Here is a 12,830-nt window from a genome sequence, read left to right as displayed (position 1 = left end):
GTGCTGCCAGGTGCTGATTATTGCATCCACAGACACAGCTGGCTTGACCATGCTGGCTGAATTGATTGGTGTCCTGTTAGAAATCCACCTGCTCATTGAATACCCTGTTTGCCTAAATTCAGCATATGATTCTGCGGAATGATCAAACTGGCCATGTATGAGATGGCAATAGCTTAAAAAAAAAAAAGGCATCGGAACTAGTAAATAAAAGGCATGAAAAGCAACTTCATTAAATGCTTGTTGTGTTAAACACTTATTCTTAATTTACACAAATGATACAGTGCCTGTCATTATTCACATATGAAATATTAGATGAAAAACAGAAGATTAACCCATACATACTTCTGGAAGTACAAGCTTATAATTATTAATGATAGAAAAAAATTAAAGGACCTAGGGTTTGACTGTAGGCAAAGATTAGAGGTCCCGGGGGAAATACACCCAATCTCCACACTAACCCTCCTTCCGTAGCTCCAGGTACATAGACCCAACTGCTTGCTGGTGATCCCTATTTGGATGAACTTCACATGCCTTTCCAACACTACTGTCCACTGAAAGTGCTCGTTCTCAGCCATTCTCTGTTGCAGTTTTTCAAGTAACTTGGAAATCACCATATCCTCTCTCTGTCCTTCATCTCCCCATTCAGTAATGTAACTCATCCTTTCATTTCTGCCTTGTGAATATTCCTCATTTATGTCCCCTTCTTTTCATCCCCAAGACACAAGTCTTCCTTGATAAAGGGGAAGGAAGGGAGAAGAGGGGAGAGAAGTATTTTATTTGCTTTCCTTTAAAAAATTAATTGTAAAAAAAAAACACAACACAAAAGTTATCATTGTAACCATTTTTAAGTGTAGAATTCAGTAATGTTAAGTACACTCGCATTGTACAACGGATCTCTAAAACTGTGCAAACCTAAAATCCACACCCATTAAACAGTAATTCCCTTTCTTTCTTTGCTGTTTTCTATATTCATTGGTCAATGTGGGCAAGCAAAAGAAGATAGATAAAACTTTGGGTCATTGTAATATCAGTTTATCAGTGTCTGCCTATTTCAAGATTCTTAAATGGTGAGTTTCAAGTGAGATCATTCATCAATGGCCCTGGCCTTGCAAGCTCACCATCTTCCCATGACTTGGTGTGGAGATTCTGCCCAGCATTTTCACCAGGTGTCTGCATGGTCTTAATTTCAACAATCTGAAGAGAAGGGAAGGTGACCTAGGATAGGCACTGTTGCTTGTTTTTGCAAATGTACATTTAGAAGAGAGCTTGTGGTAATGGAATGAGACACAGGATCTGGATGTGAGTCTCATTTTCATCATTTATTTAAGTGTGACCACTTGCTGCCAAAATCCTGCATTGTGTGAAGTATTAAATTTTATGTAGTAGATTACTTTTTGAGGAGACTATACAAGATAATCTTGTTCATCATCTTCCTCTTTTCTTCCTCTCCCTCCTCTTCCTCCTCCTCTTCCATCATTGTCAGCAGTTACACCATTGAGACCCCAACCAAGGTGTGCTGGAAGTAGAAAAAGCCAGAGGGGATAAGATTTGTGTTGAAATGTTGTAGGGAGGCCAAACCATGGGCACGCGTGTTCAAAGCCATTGAATGATGTTCCAGGGGTTTCTACATACTTCACCAGTGCCATCTTTCACTTAGAAGTTTGAAGACACAGCCTCAAAACTTTCTGTGATGTTAGTGGGTAAAGGTTAATAGAGTTAAAACTTCTAAGTCTCATTCATAAAAGGCAGCACATCTATCAAGACATATTTGTCCTATTATAATCAAAGATCTGTCAAGTCTTTCCAGCTTCTCAAGTAAACCCATATTTTCATGATCTTAGGGTTCTACTTGGCTGTAACATTTCCTCTGGGCTGCAAAACAGCACATGTAATCTGTTCAGGAATGAACTTTTCTGCAGAAGTCAAAGGAAAAAAATCAATGTAGCTGGTTTTGACTTATAACAGTAAAAAGGAAAATTGAAAGTATTGGATTTGGATAAGGACTTTTGCTTCACAGTTTGAGGGTTGAGTAGATGTTAAAATATCACTCAGCACATTGGCCAGTCATTGGATTATTCTGTTTTCTTATTTCGAAGCTATAAAATCAACTGAGTAATTAAGTGGGCTGCACGTTGTCAGATGTTTCACATAAAGAACCATTAGCCTTTTCAACACATCAAATACTAATCAGTTGGCTCAGGCTTTCTTTGGTTGAATATGTTATGTCACAGATGTAGGCATGAGAAAAAGCTGCAAGTTTCTAATGAGTGCAAGGTTTATTGCTAAAGGATTAGCTTTAATCATAGATGTTTTGTATCAAAATAGATATTTCATTTATACCTATACAACACACCCGTGATATACACATGTATGTACATGCATATGTATACGCGTATGTATACACACGATAGACACAATATTGGGCAATTGACAGAAGTTCTGAGGTTAAATGAGTCAGTATTGCATAGGGCCTAAGAGTGTGGGGTTTTTGTTCAGATAACTTGAGTTCAGACTTTATCTTCACTGTGTGTTAGCTGGCGGCTTTAGCAAGATACTTAATTTCTCTAAGTCTCAGTTTTTATCACCTGTAAAATGGAGCTAATAGTAACAGTCTCATCTTGTGAAAATGGCCTTAAATTGTGCCTGCTAAGTGCCTCGTAAAGTGCCCAAAGCATAAGTCTTAGAAAAAATGGGTGGTATTATTACAAAAAGGTGGGTGGTTGGCCATTATTATTCATTTACACACAATTCTATTAAAATAATTATCATGGGCTTGGGGTGCCTGGCTGGCTCAGTCAGTTAAGCATATGACTTTGGCTTAGGTCATGATCTCATGGTTTGTGGGTTCGAGCCCCGCGTTGGGCTCTGTGCTGACAGCTCAGAGCCTGGAGCCTGCTTCGGATTCCGTGTCTCCCTCTCCCTCTGCCCCTCCTCTGCTCACACCCTGTCTCTTTCTGTCTCTCAAAAATGAATAAACATTTAAAAATTTTGGAAAAAATTATCACAGGCTTAATGTCTGATGGAAATTGGTGAGGGCAGACTGGTCACTTCTATGCAAACTGGACACTTCTCTACCCAGTATCACAGTGTTGCTGTGGCTGCCTTTAGGGCAAAGGAGAAGGGAATAGAAGTCAAATGCTTTCCACAACTTGAAGTTCATCGTTCCAGCTCATCCACATTTCTACAAGATGGAGGGACTGCCACCAAGAGGAACTCCATTCAAGAGCATGGAGATGGCTTTTTGTTCCTCTCTGTTTCCCTGCCTACATAGCATAGTGCCTGCCCTGAATAGATGCTTCAGTGAAGCAATCAACAGAAATATGTGTGGCAATAGCATCTTTCCTCTTTGATAAATGACTTTTAAAACCAGAACTTTTTTATTGATCCCTGCTATGAGTTGAATTATGATCCCTCCAAAACAAGGTATATTGGAATTCTAACTCTGAGTGTCTCAGAAAGTAGTGTATTTGAAGACAGGGTCTTTACAGAGGGAATCCAGTTAAAACGAGGTCATTAGGATTGGCCGTCATCCAACATGACTGGTGTTCTTGTTAAAAGGTGAATTTGAACACAGACACAGGCACACGAGGAAGATGATGTGGAGAGATACAGAGTGAAGACAGCCATCTGTAAGCCAAGGACAGATCCTTCCCTCCCAGCTCTTACCTGCAGGAACACTTGCCAACACCTTCATTGGGGGCTCCCAACCTCCAAAACTGAGACAAGATAGAGTTCTCTTGTTTAAGCTGCTCAGTTTGTGGTGCTTTCTTCTGGCAGCCCTGGCAAACTAATATAGTCCAGACACAGCAAAAGGTATATGAAGGGTGAAACTATTAAAGAATGAAAAGAATTAAGTTACTTGAGTTTCCATTTTCCATTTGACAACTTAGGTCATTGTAGGTATATGTGTGGCACGCTATTTCAGTGTCAGCACCTGAGGACAGGATGCTGGTTCTGCTGCATTTCAAATGCCTTCTCCTGGGGGATTGATCGAACACAAAGAGTTCAGGGGAAACCTGGAAGAAATATCCCCAAGCCATCCGCAAGAGGCGTGTTGATACACACCTTTAGTAACATCCTAAGTAGGCTGGCAAATGTGGGTCCTCCTCTAAGAGGATTACGTGGAAATCTGCCACAGTCACAGAGACATATAAATAAGGAATGTTATCTGTATCCAATGCTTCTTTAAAGTGTGGATTTTTACAAAAAGCTAAATAAAAAATTTCTCAGAAAGACGAGTAAGAATTAGGAAGGCTAAAAATGAGCTGTGTGTAGAAAAATGACTGAGTAGATATTTGGTTAAGAATGAATAAATCTCACTTTTACACCTGTCCTTCTCTTGATGTTTGTCCCTAAACATGTATGTTATGGAAAGGTTGAAACTATTTTGTGTACTGATAAACAAAACTGCTCAGTAATTGAGAAAATAATGACAGAAAACAATGAAAGTCCAAGTTTCTTCCCTGGATATCGTGACTGGGTCTCAGTTGGTGTCTGGTCCCCACAACAGCCGTCAGCTCAGATGCTGAAGTTTGACAGATAGGGGTCTCAGACTGATTGGAATGCTGGAATTAATAAAGCCATAAATTGAAGGTAGGTTCTAATCCAGTGTTCCTTGCCTTCTTCATTGGCCTAAAGGTAACTAGGTCTGTAGCTAATTAACTTAGGGTTCTTTGAGATGCTTGATTCCATCACCAGCGCAGTAATTACTATTCAGGGCATTACTATACTTTGATGTTTGCCTGAAGTGTAAATTATTAGTGTCTGAAAAAAGTCATTGGCCCAAAAGGAAAACATAAGAAACAAAAGGAGGATCAAAGTACTTCTGAGCTGGTTTTCCGCTCCGAGTGAATCATCCAGGCAGCAAATGCTCCCTGACCTCCCTGAGGTTCCAGAAGCAGTGGGATCTGCAGCCTTCTCCCTAGGGTCACACCAGGTGGGGGAGCCTAGGTTGCTAATAAGATGGCTCATGGTTTGGAGGTATTACAGTATTCCATGTTCAGGAAATTCTTGTTTGGTGGCTTTATTTTAAATTCATCAAAAGTTTCTCTATTCAGAGAAGCCCATCAGGGATGTATTTTGGACACATATTTGTCACTGCCAGTTTGTCTCCTTTTTAAACTCTCCTTTCCAGATTTTCAGAGAACCATAGGTTTGATATTGTGAGTTTTGAATATAGCTTGAGGCCCTGGGTTGCCTCACTCCCCACTCACAGTTGCATTCAAGAAGTACAGCTCAGATGCTTAAGGTTAATTAAAAGGAAATTCAGGCTTTATTTGAGGATCTCAGAGCAACAGGATGTACTTCTCTTCCCTCCATGGTGTTTCTTCACTCCCCCCAAATTTGGTGCCCTGGAGCTGCTCCAGAGCCATTCAGACACCACTCCCCAGTCTCTCCCCTTCATTCTTGCCCAGCACTGCTCTTCTTCACCTATGTTTCCTCTCCCACAATCCTGAATCTTCATAAAAGAGACTTAGCTCCCTAGTTCTTTTCCCTGCCTCAGCCCTTTGAACTGCTTTCACAAATCCAGAACCACAAGAGAGCCAGTGACCAGGCTGGGGAGAATGAGACGGACAGGGTAAGTGTGAAAAGGGAGGGGGAGAGAGGGTCACATGTGAATGGCATGGCTCTCTTCCACCCTTACTTACTATAATTTAATTATGCTATGAAGAAAGGAAGGTTAAGAAGGAAGGCAATTAGCATTTGTTGGGTGACTCTGGTTGCACTGACACTGCGTTTGGCAGACATGTGTCCTCCTAAAGACCACTGATAGTTGAAGATGTACAATGGTTTGGGGAACCTTCCATTATCTTAGCAATTCACTGTTGTGTTTTCATCCTGAGCTATGCTTGGCATGTTTTTGGTTCTCCCTAAACATTTACTGAATGAATTATATAACGAGTGGGTCAGGGACTCTCAGGGCAGATTTGTGGACTTGTATAATCTCTTCCACCTCATAGATGAGGAAACATAGACTCTGACATGCTATTTTAAATACTTTGCCAAAGTTAAGACTGCTCAGAAGGGGCTGTGCTGATGTTTTCAACTCCATATATTTGGTTCAAAGATTTTCCTCCTAGAGCACACCATCTGAGACAGTTCTCCCATATCATTTGCCCATTGGAAGAGTATTGAATTCATCAAGCAAACACTTGGTAGGGTTACTTTTTTGCTTTGCTGCTGCTAAAATATTCGTATTATAATGACAGGGATGGAATGCGAGACTAATTGAAAGTGAGGTATTTAGTACAGCTTTATATACAAAAGATACTGGATTAATGATGAACCAGCTCTCAGTTGTATTCTAATTAGCTGCAGTTTTGATTATCTGCCTTCTCCAGGGATTCTTGTCTTATCGCTTCCAATTGTAGAGGTCTGTGGCATTAGACACCATCTAAACCAGTCGCTTTGAAACATTTTCTGTTATGTTTTTCACTGATACAGTCTTTGGTCAAAGGTAATCTTATGCCAAAGCCAAATGTGTAACATTAAGAAAAGTGAAGTTTCTCAGAGAGCCTCTCTCTCTGCCTTGCCTCTTCTCTTCAGACTAAGCCTTCAGAACAGAACTTAACAACCACTGACCTAGACACATGTTCTTGATTTTATAGAAAAGGAAATGGGAACAGGGAGGCTAAGTGTCCTTGGGAAAATTACAGAATTATTAGTGACACAGAAAGGTTTGAGAAGGCAAGCCAGAGCATTTTATATTGTGCCATGAAGAGCCACTGAACAACCAGAATAGCAACAGCACATCCTTATTGGCCATTTGTTATGTATGAAGCACAGTGCAAAGAGCTTTACACCTACTTCCTCAGAAAATTTTTTTGACAGCTCACGAGAGAGGTGGTGTTATCCCCACTCCATGGATAGTGAAACTGAGATACAAAGTGGTTAATCATGCTTTCTTGAAGTCACACAGCTGGAAAGCAGAGGGTGGCCAAAGCCCTGCTCCTAATCACTATTTCTACATTCCCACCGACTACTTCTTGTCCCACATAAAACCATGAATTCTCTTTCATTGACTTAAATAACTTGAATAGTTGTTTTTATGAATTCTTCCCACCCCTACTACTTGCCATATGATGTGGGATAGTGGTTCCTAAAATTATTTGCTTGGTGAAATGCACACTGATGTAGATCCTTACGTAGGATGCTGTGAGGGTTGGGCAGAATTGCCTGTGGTTCTGTCAGTCTTGATGCACGAGGGGAATCTCTACCCCTCCTCTCTCTAAACAACCTGAGGTAAGCCTTACACAAAACTTCATTCCCCTTTGTGGTGCAGAACCATGGTTAAGAATCACCGCCCTAAAGCATCTTATCCACAAAGCATGTGATTTAACATTTTGCAACATTCCCATAACAGCCCTCCCCCATAGGCTAAGAGAGCAGGCCTACCTATGCCCATACTGGAGACAGCAGGAATTATTCCCTATTATCCTAAAGTACAGTTCTCTAACTTACACTTGTCATAATCTTTATCCTTCAGCTTATTTGGCATAGCTGACCCTTCTCTTCTTCTGGAAATCTATGTTTGTCCTAACTTTCCAGATACCTTCCATTCCTCCTATTTTCTCATCCCCTGGAAACTCCATTTCAGTTTCCTTTGTAGGGTGTTCCTCCTCAAATCAACTTGCCAAAATGTTGGTCTTCCTCCTAGCTCCATCCACGGTTTCCTTCTCGTCCCCCAGCCGATCCAGAGAATGTTTGCTGTTCTGTGGCCACTGGAGAACTAGCTAAATGTCAGCATACATGACCTCTGCTGGCCGAGATTTTTGTCTCCTTTACTCATTGCCGTGTCTCTAGTGCCTAGCATAGCATTTGTTCCATAGTAGATACCTAGTAAATATTTGATGAATGAATGGTCAGTCTGTCCTGAATCAATTCAGCTTCAGAGCTTTGTCATTTTCTACTTAAGGTTTGTTCTAGCAAAATCCCAAAAGAAAGCTAATGCCCCCAGCAAAGAAAAAAACACTTCTCTACAGAGATGCTGCCAAGGCTAATTGTTCAAAGTGAACTGTTGTGCCTCTGTTATAGTCATTGGTACTCCAGAGAAAGTGATAAAGTGTTTGAATTATAATCAGTGTTTATATATTGCAGTTTTACCTGTAATATTCTACTCAAGTTAATATTTTCAAAGACTGAGTTTCTGTTAAACTCTGGCGTTTTTAATTAACAAATATTTATTACTCCCAATTCAGTTGATAAACCTGAAAAACAGCAGACATTGGACTTTGGCATTTATTTTTCTCTTGCAGATTATGTTGTTCATCAGTTTTACAAGTGTAGGTGACCCATGTGGCTAAGGTGGTAGATTGGATTTTCAGAGAAATGGGCACATCAAAACATGTCCTATCCTACATATTCTTAATGCTACAGGGTCCTATTACAGTGTGATGATGAAACTCTTCATCAAGACGTGAAGTTTATGTTCTCTCCACTTGAAACTGAGTGGATCTTTGTAAATACCAATAGAATGTGGCAGAAATGAGGTTGTGTGAATTTTAAGGATGATTCCTTAAAGAACTTTGGCTTTTCTTGGTTCTATCTCTGTCTTAGGACATATACCTTGGCCATCACAAGGCAACATATGAGAAATCTGGCCACCCTGAAGCCACCATCCTGGAGACTTCACACGAGGATGCCATATAAAGCTAGGGACGGATACCCCTAACTGGAACTGAATCTTTCCATCTCAGGTTCCACTCATGGATACAAAGAGGCCTTTATGACTCCAGGCTAACCGCTGTCTGATTGTAACCTCATGAGAGATCCAGAGACAGGATCTCCTAGTGGAGATGCTTCAAATCTCCTGACCCACCCACAGAAACCATGAGAAGTAATAAATGATAACTGTTATTTCAGTCTCTTAGTTGGGGAATATTTTGTTACATAGCATTAGATAACTGGAATTGTATGCACTGGAATTCTATTTTCATATAGAAATTTGATTATTGTTCAGTTTGGCTTTGTAATCTTTCTTTCCTACCGTGGTAGATATTTCTCAATGAATATTAATTTTCTTTTCATATTGCTTTCTTCTTCTCTATTGGAACATTCTGCTCTAAATTCTTTATCAGCATCAAGTGAATTTTTCAGATAAAACATGTATCTCTTTCATTTGTTACCAAAATTTCTCCCTTAGGAATAGTTTGAGCAGAATTGCAGGTGTTTAATGTTTTGCACCTTAATGAAGGCACAACTCCTGAAAGCAACTATTGGACTGTTGAGCATTCATGAATATTGAGACAGTATTAAATGGAAGAGATTTGTGCTAGAAACTCTCTAGAATGATATCTGAAAATATTATTTAATGGTACCTTTTTAAATTTTGACAAATTTCCAGAGAATGTTTGTATTTGAAGCAGATATTATCAGACTCTTAGAAATGTATACAATATTACTTATAATGCAGTAGGTTTGGCAGATTCTGTATGAATTATAGCAGTCGTTAATAGTTGTAAATAGCCACATTTTATTTGTACTATCTTCTGTTGAATCAGGTAAGAACTATTTGATTCATATCAATAAGTATGGCACATAAAATAATAAACCCTTTCACAAATTTAAGAATATAAATTATGTGTGCTTGTGAAAGTAGTCAAATACTGAACATAAAATTTGAAAATATTATAGCTTAACACATAATCTATCAGCTATTAAAATATAAAATAGACAAAAAATAATTACTGTGAAATTTAATAAGATTTCAAGGTGTTTGGATGATTTTTCCTTCTTAGTATGGGAATAGCTCAGTGTAATTTTAAGACTTATTTGATCTTAAGTAAGCTAAGTGGGTCAAATGACCATCTGGGTTGTTTATCCACTGTGGTGAGACTTCCTAGTGTCTTTTGGTGTATGAGTAACACAAAAATACATTGTGTATGGATATTCCACCTCATCCCAGAAGGGGTTCAACTCAGCTTATGCCAATAGGAAGAGTACACAATAAAATAATCATAGAAATTAATTACAGGAAGAAAACAAGAAAATTTACAAATATGTGAAGATTAAACAACATGCTACTGAAAAACCAATTAGTCAAAGAAATAAAAAGATAAATCAAAAAACACCATGTGACAAACAATAATGGAAATATGATATACCCAAATATTTGTGAGATGCAACAAAAGCAGTTCTAAGAGGGAAGTTCATAGCGATAAATGCCTACTTCAAAAAACGTCAACAGTGTCAAATAAACAACCTAAAATTAGAACCTTAAGGAACTAGAAAAAGAAGAGACAAATGAAGCCCAAAATTAGTAGAAGGAAATAACAAAGATTAGAAAAGAAGTAAGTGAACTAGAGACTAAAAAGATGATAGAGAAGATCAATAATACTAAGAGCTAGTTCTTTGAAAAGATTTAAAAAAAAGTGACAAGTCTTTATCAAGAAAAAAAGTCTTCATCAAGAAAAAAAGAGGACTCAAAATCAGAAATGAAAGAGGAAATGTTACAAGTGATACTACAGGAAAACAGAAATCTAGAATGACCATATGATCCAGCAATTCCACTTTTGTCTTTTTATCTGAAGAAAATGAAAACACTAACTTGAAAAGATACAGGCACCCATGTTCATTGCAGCATTATTTACAGTAGCCAAGATATGGAAACAATCTAAGTGTCCATCACTGGATCAATAAATAAATAAATTGTGAGATAGATAGATATAGATATAAAATATTATATTTATTACTATATATTAGATATCAATATATGTAATATCACAGTGGGATATTATTCATCCATAAACATGAGTGAAATGTTACCATTTGTGACATGGATGGATCTTGAGGTCATGATGTTATGTGAAATAAGTCAGAGAAAGGCAAATTCCGTATGACTCCTCTTATATGTGGAATCTCAAAACAAAACAACAATAACAAAAAGTCGAGCTCATAGATACAGAGAACAGATTGGTGGTTGCAGAGGTGGAGGATGGGAGAAATTGGTAAAGGGAGTATAAATTTATTTAAAAATAAACAAAAAGCACAATGATGTGTATTTGCCATTAGTGTATCATATAAAATAACTTTATCATTTAAAGTTTTAAAACTTCTCCCTGCTTACATGCACCATTTATTCTTCTATGTTGTCTGCTTTTCCATTAGAAACATTGACTAAAAAAAAAAGTGAATGAGTTAATTGAAACAAAAGAACAAAAAAATAAGAAATTCAAGACTAAAACTAAAACTCTTGTGTTTTTGATCTTGTTAATGGTATCTTAATGATAGACCAAAACATGTAACATTGGCAATTTTCGTCTTTGCACTAATATTATCCAAAGTTGTCCAAGATTTAGCACATGGGCTTTCTTTTCTTTTCTTCTAATAATGGAAATCAAGCTCCTTTTACTAGCAGTGATTTCTTTTAGAGCTGGGTTAAGGAGTGGAAGTGGTGGCTAAATGATGGTTGCTGTACTGAATAGCTTGGAATCTTTAAGTCATTGGTACCCATATTGTGGAAAATACAAATCAGTCTTAAGATATCACCCAACATGTTCTTACCTTGAGAAAGGGTAAAAAGCATTGACTTGGCAGTCACTTGTCTTCTATTTAAAATTCTCCCTGTATCTTCGTGCTCCCTGAATATAGTGATGTTTTTCCATGAACACTCTTTAAACAAGCGCTAGAAGGAAAAGAACTGAAAGGAGTTGCTGGTTTAGGGTGGTGGGATTATGAGTTCAGTTTTATTTCGTCTTTATGATCCTTTTAATGTTGTTTTAAATATCTTTACGATATAAATAAGAAGAAAAAATTAAAAAGGTTTATTACTTACCAAGTATTACTAGCCTCCAGAGTATTTGAAGTCTTTGGAGATGAAATCTCATTATGCATACAGCCTCATTCAATCATTCATGCAATATTCATCTAGCAAGGCATTGTGGGAAGCAGAGAATCCCAGTGGAGACACTGTTCTCTTATAGTCATAATGGCCTTCAGAGGTAAGATAACGTGCTGTGTGTATTAAGAGTGTGAATGTCTTCCTTTTAGTATGAGGTACCAGCGCTGTCTATTTGAGGAGGTAGGATCCAACCTAGATCTGAAAGAATTACAAGATTTTAGACGTATGGAGGTAAGAAGTCATTGATGGTGTTGGCCAAATATTTTCAGTTCCCTCTCATCCAGGCTTATGGTAGAATTGGGCTTGTGGTTTGGTAGAACCACATGGCTGTTTATGACAATGAGTTGTGTCACATTTTGTCTAAGCACTTAGCTTATGGTTCAAGACCCACAGAATTTTCTTTTTCTCCTGGCATGGCTTATAGCAGTGTTTGTGCTGGTAACCACTCGTCAGCCTGGATGCCTGAGTGACAAATGTGCACAGAGCTAATCTCTTGGCTTGCTCTCAACTCTGTCAGTATCAGGCAAGAAGTAAACCTTTATTGTTCAACCTACTGAAGTGTTGGGGCTGCTTGGGATCACCACACTCAGCCTAATCTGATAATATAATGGGGGAAGATGTTTAGAGCAGAAAACAGTATTAAGTGAGGCATAAGTAAGTTACTTCTACTTGGGGGCTGGAGCATTAACTAAGAGTGGTGAAAAGCAAGGTTGAAAACAGGTGAGACCTGCAATGGCAAACCTAGAACTTTGGACTAATGCAGAAGAGAAAACAGACCTTTGTTTTGTGTCTGGACTGTTCCCTTAATTTATTGTGTTATTCCATGTTCTACCCCCAAACTTAAATATGCAAAACATATTTGAGAGGAAACTCCCTGGAAAACCTTGACCAATCAAAAAGCAAAAAACAACCAAAACAAGCAAACAAAAAAACCCAAATTAAAGAAAGAAAGAAAGAAAGAAAGAAAGAAAGAAAGAAAGAAAGAAAGAAA

At 38.2% G+C, this 12,830-nt stretch overlaps 1 long non-coding RNA gene across 1 annotated transcript; it reads right to left on the bottom strand.

Moving 5' to 3' along the window:
• Positions 1–1,298: 1,298 nt before the first annotated feature.
• On the bottom strand, positions 1,299–11,891 carry LOC125929537 (uncharacterized). Its single transcript, XR_007459898.1, has 4 exons — positions 11,774–11,891; positions 11,503–11,638; positions 3,667–3,830; positions 1,299–1,516 (listed from the first exon to the last, which is right to left on the bottom strand). It is a non-coding gene; the product is annotated as an uncharacterized LOC125929537 (long non-coding RNA).
• Between the last annotated feature and the right edge of the window lie 939 nt (positions 11,892–12,830).

The sequence above is a fragment of the Panthera uncia genome, chromosome A2 (assembly GCF_023721935.1).
Source record: "Panthera uncia isolate 11264 chromosome A2, Puncia_PCG_1.0, whole genome shotgun sequence".
NCBI classification, from domain to species: Eukaryota; Metazoa; Chordata; class Mammalia; order Carnivora; family Felidae; genus Panthera; species Panthera uncia.
This window is presented reverse-complemented; position numbering and strand designations above follow the sequence as displayed.